Below are 23,794 nucleotides of genomic sequence, written 5' to 3'. Positions count from 1 at the left end.
TTGGGTTCAATACAAGTTAATCTCAATCAACAGCATTTGTGGCATAATGTTGATTACCACAAAAAAAAAAAATAAATAAATAAATAAAATTATATATATATATATATATATATATATATATATATATATATATATATATATATATATAAAATTTAAAGGTAGAAATGTGAAGCTTATAATTTTATAAAAGCTTTTACTGTTAAAACGTGTGTATTATTTTAGGACAAGGAGATAACGAGGGGGGCAAGTGAAAACAATCAACTAATAATCAGACAGATAACCAAGGCAAACGGTCGGCAGAAAATGTAAAAAAAAATTAAAAAGACAAACTGAAAAGGTGAAAAATATAAGACAAAAAAAAAAACAAACAAAACATAAAACAAAGAAAATCTAAAACACTACCTTGATAGTTCCCTTGGTAGTCTGTAGGCCTGCTGTATGGCATATGAATGATATTAAACTATGGTACTTTGACCTAAAGGCTATATACTAAAAAGGTTCAAACAATACCATGGTATTACTACGGTACATTTCCACAAAACCATACAGTAATATTTCTTTAGTGTTGTATTATAAGATCAAGTTCCCTCAAATTCTCCTTCAGTTTGCAATTCAACGTAGTTTGAAAGGGAGAACCAACCCTAATATTGTGCACTACTGTCTCAGGTCGCTAATCCCTAAATGGAAATAAATTGAGTGCTGGCAACAGAACTGCAATAATGAGATGAATCATTGTCAGAGGACAGGGATAATCCCTTATGTTGCAGAGGCAGCTGGAACAATCAAAAATCCCATGTTCCCCTCATATAAGTTCACAAAATTCATGCATGGAAAAATTTAACAAATGTCCAAAAATGTATCCAACTTCATAAAATTTTAAACCCTTTTCATAATATACTGTATGTGCACAACTAATTACTGTGGGCCCATATTTGGCTGAACAAAAAGAACAAAATTGAAGAACAAAAGTTATCCAACACCTATATCATCACCCATGTGAAAAACTAACTGCCCCCTTAAACTTGATAGATGGTTGTACCATGTTTAGCAGCAACAACTGCAACCAAACACTTCCAATAACTGGAGATCAGTCTTTCACAACGCTGTGGGGAGATTTATCTCACTCTTCTGTGCAGAACTGCTTTAGTTCAGCCACACTGGAGGATTTGAGCATGAACTGCCCATTGAAGGTCCTGCCACAGCATCTCAATCGGGTTAAAATCAGGACTTTGACTAGGCCACTCCAAAACTTTAATTCAGCTTCTTTTGAGCCACTCAGAGGTGGACTTACTCATATGCTTTGGGTCATTGTCTTGCTGCATAATCCAGCTGCGCTTGAGCTTCAACTCACAGACTGACTTTCTCCTTTAGAGAGCAGAATTCATGTTTCCCTCAATTATTGGAAGACGCCCTGTCCTTGATGCAGCAAAGCATCCCCACACCATCACACTACCACCACCATGCTTGAATGTAGTATGAGGTTCTTTTTGTGGGATTCTGTGTTTTATTTATGCCAGATGTAACAGGATCCGTCTTCCAAAAAGTTCCACTTTTGACTCATCGGTCCACAGAACATTCTCCCAAAAGGTTTGAGGATCATCAAGGGGTGTTTTGGCAAAATTCAGATGATCCTTAATGTTCTTCTGGGTTAGCAGTGGTTTTCGTTTCACCACTCTTCCATGGATCCATTTTTGGACAGTGTCTTTTAGGCCTGCAGTCCTTGGCTTTTTTGTGACTTCCTGGATGAGTCATCGCTGTGCTCTTGGAGGAATTTTGGAAGGACAGCCACTTCTGGGAAGGTTCACTACTGTGCCAATTTTCTCCTTTTGGAGATAATGACTCTCACTGTGATTCTTGGAGTCACAGAGTCTTTAAAATAGCTTTGTAACCCTTCCCAGACTGATGCATTTAAATCTCCTTTATTCTCATAATTTCTGGAATTTCTTTTGACCTTGGCATAATGTTCTACTGGACGAGACCTTTTAGCCAAATTCATACTGCTGAAAAGTCCTATTTAGGTGTTGATTTGGTTGAACAGGGCTGGCAGTAACCAAGTCTGCATGTATCTAGTCCAGCAGAACCCCATAATGAATGCAGTTTCATAGATTCGGGGGCAAATACTTTTTCACACAGGCCCAGTTGGCATTGGATAACCTTTTTGCTTCAGTAAATAACATTATCATTTAAAAAACTGTATTTTGTGTTACTCAGGCTGCCTTTGTTTTATGTTAAAAAAAAATGTATTAGAATTTCTGAAAATGTAGTTTGAGATATCCACAAAAACATCAGGATATATATATATATATATATATATATATATATATATATATATATATATATATATTTTTTTTTATTTATTTTTTTTAAGTAATATAGAGAAGAAGCAAAAGTATGAGGGCAAATGGGTGGACAAACCAGGTGCCAGATTTAATTTAAAAGCATAATCATTTTAATCCTGTGCATCTGATGCATTGCTGCAGAAAGGTCTTATTCATCCGTGTCATGACCATTTCTGTGCACCTGTGAAAAATGACCCAGTGGTCGGAGATGAAAATATATACTTATATAACACACACTCTATATTTTGTTGTTGAACACTGATCCTGATATTCCTCTGAGGAATTTCCCAATGCCATTTGGAATTCATTGGACCCTCAAATGTTGCAGTCATTTAGGCCTTTGGGTAACAAAGCAGTTCCACTTTATTGTATTCATTATAATGTTTTGGGAAGATGTTAAAGCTGTGCATGCTTTCCAAAACATTAAATATTTGTCTTGTATCTCCACAGAATATTGTTCCGGTAAGGTATGAAACATTCAAATGAACTCTGTTGGGACTAGAACACACTGTTCCTGCTCCCCACTGGCCCTACAGAGTGATTATCTCTGTTTATGCCCCCACTTTGCCTAGAAATGAAGGGAAACATCAGGAAAACACAATGAGCAGATAAAATGTCTTTTATGCACACAACAATTACACGGAGGGCCAATACTGTTCTGTCAAGCCATGCTGATTTTGAAGTGGGCCATTATGAAACCAACAAATCCTACACTGTTATGTAAGAGAAATGTTGATGGCTTAGCAGTAGCTTACAATGTATTAAGCAATATACTGACAGAACTTTCCCTCCGGACTGTTCTGGTTAAGGAACATGCTTAACCCTTGTTTATCACAGCCTGAGATGTGTTAATGATTAGCAACAACATTGATTTTGATGCATTATTATTTTTTGTGTAGTGTCAGATAAAAAAAAAAACCTCACACTCAGTACCTTAGAGGACAAAAACATCCATATCAAAAAACTGCCAAAATATATATTCATATTATTTTCCAGTTTGACTGATTTGACCAACATCAGTCCTGATCATAACTACCAAATATTCAGTCATTTTCAGGATTTTAACCCTTTAAATGCCAACTCACAAGTTACCCGCTTTTATAGCTAATGCGCATGTCCATTCTAGAGCTGATTGACAGGTGATGTCTGTATCTAAAAGGTGATTGGCTCTTTTAGCTGTAAGGCGGGACTTCCTTTCTACATCCGTTGACCGTTGGGCGCTAGAGCTTGGCCGTTGGGCATTACAATTTCTCCCATTCATTTAAATAGAAGTGGCCCATCTCTGCTAAATATTCTCTGGTACATTTCGACAGTATTTAAAAAAGCTTCTTGTAACAACTAACCACCAATTTAGTCCATAGTATTTTATACCTGGTGAATAGACCGAAGTTGCATGATCGCACGAGGAGGTAACCGGCGCTTCCATTGGAATCGGCTAATCTTAATTACTGTCATTATAGCTTGATTGGTGATCGGTGATCAGTTGAATGCCACTTTGGTGAATTAAAGTACCAATTTCCTTCCGGAAACAGCTAAATATGAGCATTATTCCAAACTTTGGCCACCTGTCTCTGTCTGTGTGTGTGTATATATATGGCTGTGGGCGTCAAAGGACAATTTGGATAGCGCCTCGTCTCGAAAATATCCATAAATTCCTCTAAAAAGTCTTCGTATAATTCGCAGGTCAGCCACGCACAGTGATTTATTTCCACGCAAGCCCTTGCCAAGATTAGGCCGGTTTACTGGAGTGAACAGAAGTCGGTAAGAAAGCAGGGATCACCGTCTTCGCGGAATCCCCAATTTAGCTGGAATTAAGGGACGTCAACCGGGACTAGCACGGCATTATCAACTTGGAGGCGGGATGAAGGGAGTTGATCTACCTCTATCCAGCGATGAGCATGAAACTGAAGCCGGGGGACAGTGGGAGGAGGTCGTCTTGAAAGTTTCAGCTGGGGCCGATTGTCAATCGAGAGTGACTTCAGCACCGCGGACAGCGCACCTGTCGCGCATGCGCAGAGCGAGTGTCTGAATGCTTAAAATCGTCCGGTGTCTTTGTTCGCTCAGTTTACATCCTCAAATGGACGACATTACCCCAGAGCGATGAAGGAAGAAGGCAAAGGCAAACAAAATGGGTTGTGAAATAAAAGTCAAGGGAATTGGCAAACACCGTCGTCTCCGATGAAGGCAAGAACATTCCCACATGGGTCGAAAGGTGCCGTAATTGGCCAATTTAGGTGAGATGTTTCATTGCACAATGGGTGCATTTTTCTGCTTGCCATTTCATAAATATATCACTTACAGCACCTTTAAGTTGACGTGAAACGCCAAGTTGGTGAATGAAAACAAAAGGCACGTCTCTCTCTTTGGAAGGACTCGACATTGAAAGAGGGGCTTGCGATGAGTTCTCTCAACCTAACAAGTTTCAACCTTACGAACAAGGCTGGACATGCTTTCCAATACTCCCTTCCTCACGAGGAGGACTTGATGTACAGAGAGTACAAGCCGGTGACCCGCGACCTTATACCTCTACCAAAGGGGGTGTTGTACTTGTTAATGGCCGCACTGGTCATTGTTGCGGTTGCCTATGCGATAGTGGGACATCTCATCAAAGACCTGGCAAATGATATCGTAGGTAAGAAGCATCTGCAACCACTTTATAACTGTCAGTAACCTGTGGTCTAAATTGAGAAAGTCACTTTATTATAGAAAACTACCTCTTACTGCAAGTAGCCTATACCCCAACCTACCTAAGATGACAAACACAGACTAAAACAGTGCTCAATATGTTATTTGAATATCCTTCAGTAACACATATACAACACATCATTTTGCCTGGGTGGTTGTACTTAAAAGTACCTTGGATCACCATGTAAATATTGGGGTATAGGCTATCAAAAGTTGCTAAATATATATACCATCACTGTTCCATGGTACTGGCACAGAGGCTTTCGTTAACATTTACATTTATGCATTTGGCAGACGCTTTTATCCAAAGCGACTTACAGTGCACTTATTACAGGGACAATCCCCCCCCGGAGCAACCTGGAGTTAAGAGACTTGCTCAAGGACACAATGGTGGTGGCTGTGGGGAAAGAACCAGTGACCTTCTGATTACCAGATTACCAGTTATGTGCTTTAGACCACTACGCCACCACCACTCCAATTCTCCTTAAAGTCAACACAATGCTTTGACTTGACACAATGACGACTTCTGCAAAAAAATAAAAAAGGGATCGACTAAAAAGCTGTAAAAATGCCAATGACACTGTAAAATATTGCAAAATCGTGTCTAAACATAATCACAACATTTGTGCCATCTGATACCATCATTGTGCTGTAGTACTGCCATTGTACCTTTTGTAAGAGCCCTCAAAGTTTTATTAAACAGATTTAAGATGAAATAGGGGGGCACTAAAAGACATTCAAACTGCTTCAAAAGGTATTTTTATGTGGGGAACATGAATAATGCATTCCTGGATGCAAAGGCCAATTGTTTTCTGACTGTGATGCAAACAATTTGCATGAAATATTGGTGCCATTTTTGCCCCAAGTCCCCCTTTCATGGCAAATAAAGAGTTTTAGACATGCAAATCGCTAATGCAGCTTGCATCACAGTCAGAAAACAATTGGCCTTTGCATCCAGGAATGCACTATCCATGTTACCCACATAAAAATACCTTTTGAAGAATGTCTTTTAAGAGTAGTATTTTTTTTGTTTTATTTGATCTATTTTATAAAACTTTGAGGGCTCTTACAAAAGGTACAATGGCAGTACTACAGCACAATGCCCTTGTAATGCGGAGTGGTGGTGGTGTAGTGGTCTAAGCAACTAACTGGTAATCAGGTAATCAGAAGGTCGCTGGTTCGAACCCCACGGCCACCACCATTGTGTCCTTGAGCAAGGCACTTCACTCCAGGTTGCTCCGGGGGGATTGTCCCTGTAATAAGTGCACTGTAAGACGCTTTGGATAAAAGCATCTGCCAAATGCATAAATGTAAATGTAATGCATTCCTCTTTGAATTGTGACATTTGTTATGGTTCTTAAAGGAATATTCCGGGTTCAATGCAAGTTATGCTCAATCGACAGCATTTGACACAATGTTGATTACCACAAAAAGAAGAAAAACTTGACTCATTCGTTCCTTTCCCAAACAAACCCCCCAAAAACATGTCAAATCTGGGTTACAGTGATACACTTATAATGGAAGTGAATGGGGTCAATCTGTTAATGTTAAATACTCACTGTTTCAAAAGTATAGGCACAAGACATGTGTTAACATGAGTTTAGTGTGATAAAATCTCTCACTATTCTTTTGTGTTAAGTTATAGCCAATTTACTTCATTGCCATGACAACGTAACGCTGTAAACTCAAAACACACAAAAAATAACGACATATAAGCCGCTTCGAAGCTCAAATAATACAAGGTTTAACAGAAGAATTAATGTAATGACTTTATAAAATATATGAGCTTCACGTTTCTGCCTTTAAACCCTCCAAAAACGGGCACTTCCATTGTAAGTGCCTCACTGTGACCTCAATTTCTGCTTCTTTTAAGAAAAGGAGGGTCAAGGCGAATCTTTTTAACAATCAACATTATGCCACAAATGTTGTCAACAGAGCTCAACTCTATCATAGTCCTACATGTACATATTATGGGATACACATGAGTTGATGTTGTGTTAATTATGAAGGTAAGAGCGATTCAATTCTCTGTGTTAAGAATTTGTATTAATGAATTAAATTGACATATTTGAAATGAAAAGATTAGATGGTTTATACCTTCCTGAAAATCCTTTCCAGGGGGTAAATATTGTTCCTTAATGTAAATCTAAATTTCTGACACCGATTAATTTCGCTTTCATTTTCTTCTCACACATGGCAGACTGTTTGCTTGGCCCGAACGAAGATGATGTAGAAAAAGACAGCAACTTGTCGGGCATCAAACCCACATGCATAGCCACAGCTCTGTCTCTCTCCCATACAAACACCTTTCACGTGTGGGACCAGGACGATGTGGTCATCCCCTTACCATCCGAAGACAGCCCACAGATGAGCCCTGTGCTGCTGGCCGCCATCCCATACATCCCCTCCTTTTTCCCAACATCCATCTCCAACAACAGCCAATCAGTGCCCAACAGTCCCGGGCCAACATCTACCATCCCACGGGACGTCTGAGTCTACTAGGTGAAACGTATGGCTGCTTGCCCGAAATCATGAGCAAATGGATTCAGAAATAAACGTCAACATTCATGGACATCTGTCTTACACTGAAAAGACCTGATGGCATGTTGCTTTTGTATGGAGCCCATTAGAGGACAGGGAGGGATTTGCATTTCGACGCTATTATTTTGGATTCCCTCACAATGAATTAACCCTGATTTTACTATAGCATTATTGAAGTAACCATGACTGTAGGATCCATGATGTACAATCAGATTTGATCCTAAATTCCAAATTTAAATCGGGATTCATAAATGCAGAAACTGGCGTGAAAATATTCATAGGCGTAGGTCAACTAACAAGTGATGCGTACGAATGTGTTTTGTGCTTCGGTGTGCCAGTGCACGCTGACGTGATTTTGTGATCGATTAATCTGCTCTTTATGGAGCAATCGGTTAATGGCAAAAGACAACACTGATAGTGGACGAGGTTTTTTAATTGATTTATTATTCATCTGGAACATACTGCTCATACAGTTTTTAAAATCGAAGTCATTAAGAGTCCCTGGTGTATTTTAAGTTTAATTATAGTGAAAAGCCCAACATTATGCACCAAACTCTTTTTTTTTTACTGGTTATTTGGGGGATTTTGGTAGCACAATAAACTGCATCTGGGATTTTATTCATTTTGGACTGTTTATAGCATCTATGTCTGTGCTCATCATGGGACGGAAAGACTTGGAAATGGTTCTTAACATTCTATACATCGATCATCCTTTTACACATTTATGGGTCAAATCGGTCGATTAATCGATCATCCTTTTACACATTTATGGGTCAAATCGGTCGCTTAATCGATCATCCTTTTACACATTTATGGGTCAAATCGGTCGATTAATCGATCATCCTTTTACACATTTATGGGTCAAATCGGTCGCTTAATCGATCATCCTTTTACACATTTATGGGTCAAATCGGTCGCTTAATCGATCATCCTTTTAGTCATTTATGGGTCAAATCGGTCGCTTAATCGGTCATCCTTTTACTCATTTATGGGTAAAAACGGTTGACCTCCAGTTAATTTATTGCGAGGGAATGCAAATTATTACGAAACATCTTGCGAGGATCCACCAAATGCATTTTTTCAGAAATAATTCCATCCCTGTCCTCTTATGGGGCTCTGTAATTTTCCAGAGCCGACTATTCTGTGCTCAATAACCTTTATATTACATTTATGCATTTAGCAGATACTTTTAACCAAAGTGACTTACAGGGTATTCAAGGGACAGGTATGATATTCCCCTGAGAATCTAACCAGTGACCTTGCAATACCTAATGCTTTACCAGTTGAGCTACAGGAAACACTCAAAACACTTTTGCACTCAAAAGTTCACTTGAAAATACGGAGGATGGCTTGCTGTAATCAAATGACTTTTCCTGTTGTGTAAGACGATTTACCTGAGCCCCATTATGGACATTGCTGAACATCATTTCAAGTTATTCCCAGGAGGATTAATTTGAAAGATTCAGGACTTTTAGTCAGAATGACTGGAAATGCCTGGCATTATATTCTTAGTTGGTATTAATGACATAACACTTCAAGTCTAGACTTTCCATGCCATAACAAGTGAACTCTAAAATCTGTCGGATGGTCTCAAAGCGGCATCGTTTTACAGCACACAGTGTTTCGGAAATCAAAGAGCGGGGCAAAGGATAAAAAGGGAACATTATTTGGACGAAAGCCCAAAGGAACATGAACACAGACTACTAAACCTAAGCCCTTAAAATGGGCCTTTTGATAATCGTTGAATCATTTGAATGTGAACACTGGACCTAGATGTCAAGCTTGCACTGAACAATCAAATATGAATACTGAATTCATATTCAGGCCTTGACTTATGCAGATATAGATGTGCAATATAATGAAAGCTCCTGTCTGGAGGGCCAATAAAGGGGGGCGTTCACACAGAACTTGTTTTTGCATTTCGTCTGAGCCATTTGTTCATTGTTGGTGAATGTCCATGTGCATCAGATGTCTTTCAAAACTGACCTTATTTAATGAATACACATTCTTGGTCTTATTGTGCTCAATTCATCGGTGCGTTTTATTCCAAAGAAAATGTATTGAAACATTTTGTAAGCTTTAAACACAATGCAATAACTTATTTGTCTCTGAAGTAAGTTTATTCTATATGAACACCAAGTTAAGTGAACTTATTACTCAAGTTTTGCAGATGCCTTTACTCAGTTCAATCGAGGGAACGAATTTACTCAATCAATTGAGAAGTCAACTTGTAAGGGTTTCCAGCGTATGTAACGCCCTACTTTACATGGTCCAATCAATTCTTGATAAACCCAAGAGCCGCCCAATATTTTGTTCTCACTGAATATCCTGTTTTACTTTGAAATATGTCACACTGTGTAAGAAAAACGCACTTTTCAAGTGGACTTGAGCTCATTTTGCTCCATACCTTGCTGGTTTGGAATGCAAGAACGTGCATTGTGTGAACCCCCCCTGTTCCCCAGGCTTATAATTTGTTCAAGAGTGGAGTGACCTATTTTTCTGCAGGCCTTTGACCCAAAAGCTTGGTTTACAAGCATTAGCCAATTCTGTTACGAATGGTTACAATAGCTGTAAGTAATGAATTGTACAGACCCTTTATGTATTCTTGAGATATGTAGTACACTGTAAGTAATGTATAAAATAAGTGATTAGTGTAAATGGAAAAACTGTGAAAATATTTGGTCACAATATTTATAACGTGGTTGTCTACAGTCAAAATAAGAATCACAATAAATTTCATCGATGTGTTATTTTTCCAGTACAAACCATTCATCATATATAGTGGGTTAAAATTACGTTTAGCATTCACGCAGGTAGTAAAAATGGAAGGGCTGCTCACAGGAAGGTTATTTCCAAATGACGGGGGATTACTTTGACTCAGGCACTTAAGATGTTACGACATTTAAGCAAGTAAACAACACGTAATCCTTCACGGTTACAAAGGATTCCCTCGACCTCCCCAAAGGTCAAACGGCGAGCCAACAGATTTACTGTGCCGTTCACTGCCCTCTCAAATCAGGATTTTGCTCAAAGTAGCCAAACTGTTTTCAGTCTGTAAAAGTATTCTGTCAGATAAACTGCACTGAATTGCATTTGTACGAGATACAATGCCTGAAAATGTTATCTTAACGTCCAGTTCATATCATCTCTACATGCACTTTGATGTAATTTCTGAGTGCCAACTATTTTTAATCGTGGATGCATCCAAGATAATCGTGAAAGATTTTTGCATCTAATTCAAAGCCTTATCTTAACGTCCAATTCATATTCTGTCCATGTACTGTTACGCAATTGGTTATACCAACTGCTTGAGTTGCAAGATTTACAAAAATGACTTCCAACAGTATGTTTAGCTGAAACTACTGGAATTAGAGACACTAAACATATTTAGATTTCACATGGATCTCAACTACCAGTTGCAAGTCTCTGCTAGAGATAAAAACATACGTAAAAGTACAATCTTAATTTTCTACTAAAGCAGAAACAACGGCGTCAGAAAATTGCGTCCCTTAGACAAGAACACCTAGAGAAGCCAGAAACATCAACGCAATTTGGTAAAATTGTAGCACGCTGGGGTATATCAAGATGCAATTTTTAAAAGGGTTATATTACTAGACATGACAACTTAAGGTTCAGTGCTCAAGACGCAAGATGCTGATAAAACAGTGACACATTGCAATGGTCAAAAACATCCATCTAGCATTGAAAAACAGCACGGATGTATGAACGCATTCTCAGTGAATAGACCCTTACACTGCGTCCTAATCGAGCATGAAAAAAACAAGATAAATGTCTTCCATGTTTACGTTTTTGCCCTCACAGGCCGCAATTGCAAAAAACGCAAAAATCAAACATATTCGATTGGCTGTGATTTCTGTCCTGATTGGAATACTAGCTTACTACTTACTGCATACTGCGTAGTATACACTGTACATTGCCAAACACACACTACAACACAGTAGACCTTTTTCCACTATAAATGTTTCAAATGGTGATATGCTATTGTTGTTACATGTGTGTGGTGTCCAGTAATCACCTTAGCAATATAAATGGTTATTTAGCATTTTTAATAAAATTGTTGCATTAAAATATCTTCCATTTTGGAAGTCCAATCAAACAATGAGAAACAATGATGTTAAAACTGTGGCTGCGATTACCTCCGCTTCATTCCTCACATTAAAAAGGAAGTTTGAGCTCATTGCATTGTGAAATACAGTATTCTGTGTCACGTGGTCTGTTGACACGGTGCACACTACGCGAACTATAGAAATAGTAAGAGTAGAATTTTAGTTTGCAATTCCACACACAGCCTAAGTGGACAGAAAATTTACTTGCCAAAGGAAATATTGACGTTGCACTGTGTTACGCTCTGTAGTCAAATATAGAACCACTGGGATAAAACAGATTCCCACATTTAACCGAGAGGGAGACTTATGGTGCGTTCACATACAAAGCAAAGCGAGCGTTTTGCGCGGCGTGATTACATAGTCATTACAAAGTCAATTCAAAGAGAAATCGCTTCATTCGTGCATTCACGGGAGTTACAAATTTGTAATCCAGCGGTCAAACTTGCGTGAGCAATGAGAGGCGAATTTGTTTTCTGCGTTGTATGTGAACGCACCATTACACAGTGTGGGGAAAGGAAAACTTTGCCCTTTTCACTGGAATTACACAATTGAGTTCCAGCCCTTATCCAGACCTTGAGCACAGCATTTACAACAGTGCACACACATCATAAAGACGGTCTACAGCTGTGGCTCCCAACTTGCTTCAGGACCCATTTTACAATGTGCATTATGGAGACCAAACAATATCAAAATGGTTTATCATGCAAAAGAAAGCAAAATATTGCACACAAAATTTAATGTATATTTTCGGTTTAAAGGATTAGGGTGTCATGCAACCCGTCCATGTTGAAATCTACCTAATCGGACTAGCTTCAACATAGCTTTTGACCTCAACAACAAACCATATCAGAAGCAAATCCCATTTCTTTATTTAGATCCTAAATATGCATGACTATATATAGGATAGTTGCTTTATATAGTTTGCATTTAGCATTGTTTCCATACTGTCGGAACACACTTGCAACCACTTTTGGGTCTTGACCCACCACATGATAACTACTGATCTATCTGATATCTTAACGCTGAAGCCAGGGCTGGACTGGGAAGAGAAATCGGCCTGGGATTTTACATAGGAACTGGCCCAAAAGTTGGTCCATTCTGCATAACACGGCAGCTCATTATAGCTTATTGCGTCCCATTTGCGACCCACCGGCCCACTAAGTTCTCCTGATGGCCAGTCCGCCCCTTATCGGCCCCAAAGTGTGTTGGCCCACCGGGAAATGCCCGGTATGCCAGATTACCAGTCCGGCCCTGACTGAAGCTTTGAAAGCTAACATGAATGGGCCCCGGTTTCGTATCATATGGCTCTGGAATAAACAACCATTTATCAAGTCGCATTAGCGACTGGAGGCATTTTTAATTTAGAATATCTACAGTATGAGGACTTCAATACTTCAGCTGAGTGGCTACAGAGCATTGATGGAAAAACAGCAGTGGAAAGGGTGACATCAGTTAAAATAATGTAACGTAATAGACGGATCAGAAGGTAAAGATTCAACATCGAGGTGGAAGCTAGTAGGGATTCCCATGTGTGCTGGTGACTGGAACACAACGTTGGAAATTAGTTGATGCAACGTTGTAACAACATTCCACATGCACAAAGTGAACACTAGTAAATCCGCCAGTGCTTTGATGTCGGCCCGTCCAACAGGGTCCTCATAACTAATGCCCGAGCAGCTTGTGCAGTTCAGGATTTGTGTTCTGGCTTAGATAGACAAGATCAATGCAGACCAGTCAAAATGTATAAATGAAGACTTTTCATGGATGAGAGATGAGTGCGTATGATTTAAGAGTCCAGTCGACATATTGGGCTGTCGTACACCATCTGCAGGTTCACTTTATGCCCTACGAGCTCCCGGATGTTGTTAATTCCATACTTGATCATGGTGGGCCTAACAGGGCATAACAACAAAAGAGACATTAGATATTTATTCAAACATAAAAATAAGTGACTTTTCAAATGCCCAAATTAAAAAATGAATAAATAAATAGAAATGGCATATTGGTAACACGTTACAATGAGGCTCCATTTGTTAACATGAACTAACATTCAACAATACTTTTAACTTCAACATTTACTAATACATTTTTAAACAAAAGTTGTATTAGTTATCATTAGTTAATGCATTGATAATGATCAATAAATGCTGTAAAAAAAATATATAAATTATTTATGATACCTAATGCATTAATGTTAACAAATGGAGCCTTAATGTAAAGCGTTGTTTGTATGTTTATTGATGTTTAATTAATGCTTTACAATTGCAGTTAAACAAATGCATTAGGTATCATTTATCATTTATAATGGGATTACAACTGTTTATTGTCAGCTTACATTACTTTTACAACTTTTAATTTGAAAAATGAATTCGTATATGTTAAAACTAACATTGATCAAGATTAATAAGTGCTGCAAAGTTTTTTTCTTTTTTAATGTTTATAACTTTAAAGTGTTACCAAAAGAAATTAATAAAGCGTTTTCAATGGCAATGCTTTTAAATTGCATTTTATATCAAAATAAAATAATAATATATATATATATATATATATATATATATATATATATATATATATATATACACATATATACATACATATAAATAAATATTCTTTTTCCTGAAAAAAATAAAAAATAAATAAATGTTATATAGAGTTTAAAATATTGTGGGAGCAACCAATGAATTTCAATATGAACTATAAGACACATACGTAGCATTTGAAATATTTGGAGGTAGCAACACATTCGCTTCTCATTATAGCGATTACACATTTAGTTTTGAGAGGCAACCTTGTGGTAATATATATATATATATACACAGATGGTCATATTGTGAAGAAAAATGATTTAGGTGTTAACATTTTCATTTTTGGTCCCAATGTATATTAGGTTTCTTTAAATGCAATGTACAAACATTAAAATAAATAAAATACAATATCTTTATTTATTGTGTAACTACATGTTGTTCTGCAAAATCCTCAGAAGATTCACATTAGCTGTGAATAACGGTTCAGGGTGAACAGTGTCACTACAGATGTAATTAAATGCAGGTACTTTAAGTACAATGCAACAACACACAGTACAAAATAAGTACATAGTAGTTAAAGACACCTAATATAATATATATTTCATATAATATACTCGTTTTTAGTGGCACTCCTAGTCCTCCATAAATTAGAGGGTATGCATCTATTGAATGGACCCTTTTATATTTAACTAAAACATAATAAAGTTGCTGGGGTTACAGACTCAAATCTGCTGTTTAATGCATTAAAAAGGTGATGAAGTGTGTATTAAGTGTTGACTCACCTCTCTAAAGACAGACCCCAGGCAATGACTGACACCCCCTCTGGTAAACCCATGGGCAGCAGCATCTCTGGTCTGAAGACCCCAGAGTTACCCACCTCCACCCACTTCTTCAGACCTGAGAGACATTCAGGGTGACAAAATCAAATCGAAAAAAAGTAGTGAGACGTTAATGGGACAGTTCACCCAAAACTTAATTTACTCGCCCTCATGCCATCCTATATGTGTGACTTTCTTTCATCGCCAGAATCTCAGCTCTGTTGGTCCATACAATGCAAACGAATGGTGGCCAGAACTCAGAAGGTGCAACAAAGCACATAAAAGCAGCATAAACATAATCCATCAATCTCCAGTGGTTTAATCCGTGTCTTCAGAAGCGATCCAATCAGTCTTGGGTGAGAACAGACTAAAATAACTCCTTTTCACTATAAATCTTGGTGTCAGAAGTCTCCTTGGAGATCATGATTTCAAGCTTGATTACGCTTCCTATAGCGCCATCTAGCGCTGCGAGGATGCGTCAAACACTAGGAAGTGTAATTGAGCTTGAAATCATGATCGTGCCTAAAGACTGAAATGGAAAGATGTAAGGTGAAAAAGGGGTTATATATATTTGTCTGTTCTCACTCAAAACCAACTGGATCACTTCTGAAGACATGGATTAAACCACTGGGGTCGTATGGATTACTTTTCGAGCTTCAAAGTTTTGGTCTCCATTTACTGACATTGTAAGGACCTACAGAGCTGAAATATTCTTCTAGAAATCTTAATTTGTGTTCAGCAGAAGAAAGAAAGTCAGACACATCTAGGATGGCATGAGGGTGAGTAAATGATGAGAGATTTTTCATTTTTGGGTGAACTATCCCTTTAATCATATGCTAAAAAGGGTCAATCAACAAACTTCTTGCTTATAAAATGGCAACCTGTAGAAGGCTGAAGAGACATTTCATTTTCTTAAAAATACTGAAACCGAATGATTTTCAGAATGTTTGGTTCCATAACCAAAGTTCATACAAGAACGGTTTTGTTGGGGGGCCTGGGTATCTCAGCGAGTTTTGACGCTGCCTACCAACCCTGGAGTCACGAGATCGAATCCAGGGCGTGCTGAGTGACTCCAGCCAGGCCTCCTAAGCAGCCAAATTGGCCCGGTTGCTAGGGAGGGTAGCGTCACATGGGTTAACCGCTTCATGGTCACTATAATGTGGTTCTCGCTCTCGGTGGGGCACGTGGTGAGTTGTGCGTGGATGCCGCGGAGAATAGCGTGAAGCCTCCACACGTGCTATGTCTCCGCAGTAACACGCTGAACAAGCCACGTGATAAGATGCGCAGATTGACGGACACAGATGCAACTGAGATTCGTCCTCCTTTTAATTATTTTTTTTTTTTTTACGATTGAACAAAAGTGGAACAATTTGTATTGTTTTTTTCTTAAAAGTACTAGAATCATTAATGCAACGGAGGAATGAAATACCTAGTTTGGTAAAGAACTGGTGCAGAACACCCATGAGGTCACCCAGAGTTAGACCGTAGTCGGCCACGACACCCTCGATCTGGTGAAACTCGGCCAGGTGGGTGGCGTCCAGAGTTTCATTGCGGAAAACTCGATCGATGGAAAAGTACTTCACTGGTGTAAACTTCTCCTGAGAGATAGAAAAGGACCAATGAGCTACGTATCAGTGTTAATGGTACAGTATGTGTGCTCTGAAAACTGGGAGCGAGTCTGAACGTGTGTTACCTGCTGTGCGAGTTTATACAGCATCCGAGCGCCGACCGCCGTGGTGTGAGTTCGTAGGATGTTCTTCTGAGCTTCTTCAATTTTCCAGTCATACTTGTATCTTAAAGTTAATACCAGATGTTAAAGTAATAGTTCTTGCATCATTTACTCACCCTTATGTTGTTCCAAACCCATATAAGCTTGACACATTTTGATGACACAAACATGCTCCAAACAGGGATGCTGCGATGGGAGTTTTTGACAGTGAGATCACAATCGAACGTCTTAGTGGACGTGTTTCTGGGGGATATGTGGACGCTATGGGCAGCCCTACAATAAGACAACATAAATACACAAAAAGAGAGAGACGCAGAGAAACCGTATAATCCCTACTCTCCAAACACAGTTATTTGTAACAGCAAGGGAAAATATGACCGGTACATTCTTCAAAATATCTCCCTTTGTGTTCCACAGAAGTCAGTCAGTCAGTCATATGGGTTTGGAACAGCACTGGGGTGAGTAACTTTCATTTATGAGTGAACTATTTTAAAATAACATTAATCTACATAAATAAATGTAAATAAGCAAACTGGACCTAAAATAATCACTATTTCACCATTAGCTTGACAACATATTTTGATAGTCATACCCCTGTGACCCATAACCTCCTTCAGAATGAACCTTCTTTACTCTCTCCAGGTAGTCCTGAGGAAACTCGTGAGCCAATGCAGGGTCTGACAAAGATAAACAAACATTAGAAATATATACTTTGAAAGTAGAGTCAAGCTGCCCCTGTCCATTTGCAGAACGAATCACAGATTTCTCACCAGAGAGGAAAAAGGTGTCATGCTGGTCTCGGGCCGGATGCTGCTGGGGTTGAAACAGAGAGTCAAAGTTCCAGAAGGAGCTCTCGATGAAGTTATTTCTGTGAACCTGTCAATGACAGAATTTAGTGTTTCAACAAACTGAAAACACTTGATGTGTAAAGATTGTGAAGAAACTTTGATGTTGGCTTAAAAAAACCTGGACAGACAGCTAACAAATAATTTTCAAAGCTTTAAGTTGAGATGTTTTATAGGTCCAACAGTCAGTTTGATAAACAAATATAATCAAATAGAAAGACAGACAAAATATCAGATAGAACAAATTGTTTGAACGAACAAACAATAGACAGACAGATAGATGATAAATAGAAAGAATGATAGAAAGAACATTAGATATAACGATAGACAGAACAATAGATAGACAGACAGACAGAATGATCGATAGACAGACAGAATGATCGAAAGACAGACAGACACAATGATCGATAGACAGACAGAATGATCTTTAGACAGACAGACAGACCGACAGACAGAACGATAGAAAGACAGATAGAATGATAGACACAGATAGAATGATAGATAGACAGACAGACAGACAGAATGATAGACAGACAGACAGACAGACAGAATGATAGATAGACAGACAGACAGACAGAATGATCGATAGACAGACAGACAGACAGAATGATAGACAGACAGACAGAATGATAGATAGACAGATAGACAGAACGATAGACAGACAGACAGAATGATAGATAGACAGATAGACAGACAGACAGAACGATAGACAGACAGACAGAATGATAGATAGACAGATAGACAGACAGACAGAACGATCGATAGATAGACAGACAGAACGATAGATAGATAGACAGACAGAACGATAGATAGACAGATAGACAGACAGACAGAACGATAGACAGACAGACAGAATGATAGATAGACAGATAGACAGACAGACAGAACGATAGACAGACAGACAGAACGATAGACAGACAGACAGAATGATAGATAGACAGATAGACAGACAGACAGAACGATCGATAGAAAGACAGACAGAATGATAAAGTAGAATGACAGATAGAAAGATTGAACAACAATACACTGATAGAATGATAAAACTAGCAAACTATAGATAGAGAGAACCATAAATAAAGCGATAGAGACAAAACGACAAGATAGATGACAGAGATCAACAGAAAATGACAGATAGAGCTATAAAACATAGATAGATAAAACAACAGACACCGTGATAGTGATCGAACGAACGATAGAACAATAAGTCAACGATAGATAGAATGATAAAATGACAAGGCGACTGATAGACAGATAGATAGAATGACAGATAGAGAATGATAGAGCGATAAAATGACAGAAAGAGCGATAGATAACGACAGACAGACAGACAGAATGAACAGAGCGATGAATTGTTTGACAGGTATTATTAAGACATAATTAAAACTCGTAAGTAACAGCAGGATGCCAATGTACAAATAAATCACTTGAATTAATAATAAGCCAAGTAAGAGTTTGCATTTCATTCTTAGTTTCCTTTAGCTGTAAAATAAAGCAAAATACATTAGGTGGAATCTTTTCAGCCCTTCATTGTAAAGCGGATTAAATGATAAATCTGGCAACAGCTCAAGATTCATCCCTGAGGAAGACGACTGACCCCATCTCCAGGAAGATCTGTCTGAACTGCGTGCGGACCTTCATGAGCGGGTGCAGGTGGCCGCAGTCTGGAGCCACGCCCATCGCCTCAAAGTTATACGGCTTAAACTTCTTCTCCTTCCAGATCCCACTGAGACAAACAGAGAGACCAGAGGAAACGTCTTCTAAACTATGTCTAAATATCCATTTTATATACAGTGAAAAAACACATCACAGCTATTGTAAATATATCCTCCCTAAAATGAACATTTTACTTTCTTTTGGTGAATGTGAATGAATGATTCACAAATCACCTGGCGATCATCTCGGGAGTGAGTTCGGTCTCTTGTTTGGTGATGGTGGTGCTGAAGCTGCTGCCTTTGGTGATCCAGTAAGACTTCACAGTCCTGAAATGAACAAACAGTAAGCGCATGTTAACATGTATGTAACGTATGTGGGAAGACATTTCTAAAGCCAAGCTCTAGCAGCTCCTGTTGTTCATGATAAAACACAACACAAGGACCAACACAGACACATGACTCATGATAATAAACGGCAGTGATGGGCAGAGCTGAACAGGTTTCGGGTTATTGTAAAAAACAAGCTCTCTCTTACACTTCTGAAAGCAGTTTACGTTTCTTGAGTTCATTCTTCTCTTTCTCGTCCAGTTTTGACGACTGTCCTTTCTGCACCAGCTGGAGTTTGTCCCTTACGGTGTCCTCAATGCTTTCCACCTGAGTCATACACACACACTGCATTAATAAGACGTTCATATCAGTAAATAGGCTTAATTCATTATCAAAGGCTCCATCAGAGCATGGCGGGGTCTAACGGGGGGACTAGAGGGGGCATTGCCCCACCAGATCTTCCTTGTGCCCCTCAAGTAGGACAGACACTCTAGAGTCTCGCCCAACCTAAAGATCAAAATGTTCCCGCCAAAGATCGCAGTGTAACGCAATACTCACGGATTTGAAGACTCTGGGTCCTCCCTCGTGAGCTTTATCCAAGCGGATCCATTTGCTGGACATGGCTTTGCTGAAACCCACCTTTCCACTCTGCATTTTCTAAAAGTAGTTATGGATAGATGAGAATCTGTCATAGTGATGGGTCACAGCTGCCCTCGTTTCATGACTCCTGTACGCTCTTTCTTTACACGTAATAATACAAAAAATCTGTTTAAAGGGACAGTTCACCCTCATGCCATCCCAGATGTGTCTGACTTACTTTCTTCTGTTGAACACAAATGAAGATTTTTAGCTCTGTTGGTCCATACAATGTAAGTGAATGGTGACCAGAACTTTAAAGCTCCAAAAAGCACATAAAGGCAGCATAAATGTAATCCATACGACTCCAGTGTTATAATCCATGTCTTCAGAAGTGATATGATAGGTGTGGGTGAGAAACAGATCAATATATGATTTTTATTTTTATTTAATCTACATTCAAACAGCCCTCATACTTCACGCATATTGCCACATACATGCCACAGGCAAGGAGAAGAAGGAAAAGGGAGAGGTGAGGGATGAATAAATTATATTTGCACAACAGCCCAGTAGGTGAGAAGAACTATTCTTGTGAACATCCATAGGAGGGCTGTTTGAAAGTGCATTTTAAAGTAAAAATGGACTTATATATTGATGAAGACGTGGATTAAACCACTGGAGTCGCATGGATTTTTTTATGAAGCCTTTATGTGCTTTTTTTTGTTTTTACGTTTTAGACAGCATTCACTTGCATTGTATGAACCTACAGAGCCGAGATCTTCTTCTAAAGATCCTAACCCCAAGTCAAAAACATCTGGGATGCATGAGGGTGAGTAAATGATGAGAGAATTTTCATTTTTGGGTGAACTATCCCTTTAAAAGCATACTTCCATCACTTTATTATTTGGTAAGTAACCACGTTTTAAGTGAAATGACGTACAGCAAGATGGTCATTATTGCTTTTCATTGAGGTCTATAATCACCCTGTCAGTTTCATTTTGCAGTAATGACTGAATGAACCACATTAATTATAAATATTTCAAACATTATATATATATATATACACACACACACACACACACACACACACACACACAAACACAGTATACAATATACACTGTATACAATATATATATTACAGTTATAGATAGACAGATAGACAGTCATACAGATAGATAGACAGACAGATATATAGACAGACAGACAGACACAGACAGATAGATAGACAAATAGATGGATAGATAGACAGATAGACAAATAGATGGATAGATAGACAAATAGATGGATAGATAGACAGACAGACAGACAGACAGACACAGACAGATGGATAGACAGACAGATAGACAGACAGACAGATGGATAGACAGACAGACAGATAGATAGACATATAGATAGACATATATAGACAGACAGACAGACAGATAGATGGATAGATAGACAGACAGACAGATAGTCAGACAGACAGACAGAACGATAGAAAGACAGACAGACAGAATGATAGATAGACAGACAGACAGAACGCTAGATAGACAGACAGAATGATAGATAGATAGACAGACAAACAGACAGACACAGAACGACAGACAGAATGATAGATAGACAGACAGACAGACAGACAGACAGAATGATAGATAGACAGACAGACAGACAGACAGAATGATAGATAGACAGACAGACAGAATGATCTTTAGACAGACAGACAGAACGCTAGATAGACAGACAGACAGACAGACAGACAGAACGATAGAAAGACAGACAGATAGATAGACATATATAGACAGACAGACAGATAGACAGACAGATAGATAGACAGACAGACAGATAGATAGAGAGACAGATAGACAGACAGATAGATAGCAATAACAATAATATTTAGCAATAATATGTATTATGATTGCACAGTACTGTGTAGCACACTCATGCATTAATCTTTCTCTCTCACCAGGAGTTCATTCTGCGGCAGACCAGCGTCCGGGATGGCACTGAACACTCGGGCTTCATGGCTGCCCTGATCAGCAATCTCACAACCCTCTCCTGTCAACTCCCAGTGTTTGGATGACCGCTGCTCTGCTGAAATCACCTGAGCAATCAAACATCATCCAAAGGTGTTAGGAAATGTATGCAATCACACAGATCCTATGCACATTCACATATGTTCACTATATTAATGTATCAAAACCTAATCAGTCTTTAGCAACTTGTCCTGCCCCGATAAAGTGGGCGGATAGACAGAGACAGACAGACACATACATAGATAGATAGACACATAGATAGATAGATAGACAGACACACAGATAGATAGATAGATAGATAGACACATAGATAGATAGATAGATAGATAGATAGATAGATAGATAGATAGATAGATAGACAGACACACAGATAGATAGATAGACACATAGATAGATAGATAGTTAGATAGATAGATAGACACACAGATAGATAGATAGATAGATAGATAGACACATAGATAGATAGATAGTTAGATAGATAGATAGATAGACACACAGATAGATAGACAGATAGACAGACAGACAGACAGATAGACACACAGATAGATAGATAGATAGATAGATAGATAGATAGACAGATACATAGATAGATAGATAGATAGACAGACACATAGATAGATGGATAGACAGATAGATAGATGACAGATAGACAGATAGATAGATAGACAGACGCATAGATAGATAGATAGACAGAGACACATAGATAGAGACACATAGATAGACAGATAGATGACAGATAGACAGATAGATGGATAGATACATAGATGACAGATAGATAGACAGACACATAGATGGATAGACAGATAGATAGATAGATGACAGACAGACAGATAGATAGACAGATAGATAGACAGACATATAGATAGATAGACAGACACATATAGATAGACAGATAGATAGATAGGATAGACAGACACATATAGATAGATAGATAGACAGATAGATAGACAGACATAGATAGATAGATAGACAGACACATAGATAGATAGACACAGATAGATGGACAGATAGACAGATGACAGATAGATAGACAGACAGACAGACACATAGATAGACAGATATATGAGAGAGATAGATAGAAAGACAGATAAATAGATAGAGACATATAGATGACAAACAGACAGATCAATTTAATGATAGACAGAGAGATGACAGATATAAGATAGAATGATAGATAGACAGACAGATCAACAGATAGAGAGAACGACAGATAAATAAAGAGACAGACAGAGATCAATCGAACGAACGAAAAACAGAAAGACTAACAACACAGTATAACAGGCTAAACAGAATAATTTACATAAATATTTCATTTATATTGAGCGCTACACATGATGGTAAGAACGTCAGTCTGTCCGATCATTTCTACATAATTCGACGCTGCAGTTCTCATCTGAATGACTCTCATCTACGCTGCTGTTGCATCAGTCAGTGTTTGTGCGTGACATCCCCGACATCCACTGCCACATTCTGGCTGTCAATGCCGGCGTCTACTTTCTCAAGCAGCCGCAAGAGAGATTCTAACAGCGCGGTGTCAGCCATGACGCTGTCGCCTTCAGCTCGGTTGAGGAAGCGGATGTGACGTCACAACAGCTTCCTTAACAATTGTAAACAAACG

General features: G+C 38.6%; 1 pseudogene; it reads right to left on the bottom strand.

The window, feature by feature from the left end:
• Positions 1-7,260: 7,260 nt before the first annotated feature.
• LOC127647895 (phenylalanine--tRNA ligase alpha subunit-like) lies at positions 7,261-23,734 on the bottom strand (annotated as a pseudogene).
• Positions 23,735-23,794: the final 60 nt, after the last annotated feature.

The sequence above is a fragment of the Xyrauchen texanus genome, chromosome 8 (assembly GCF_025860055.1).
Source record: "Xyrauchen texanus isolate HMW12.3.18 chromosome 8, RBS_HiC_50CHRs, whole genome shotgun sequence".
In the NCBI taxonomy this organism is placed as follows: domain Eukaryota; kingdom Metazoa; phylum Chordata; class Actinopteri; order Cypriniformes; family Catostomidae; genus Xyrauchen; species Xyrauchen texanus.
Note: the sequence above shows the minus strand (reverse complement) of the source record. Positions and strands in the feature narration are given on the sequence as shown.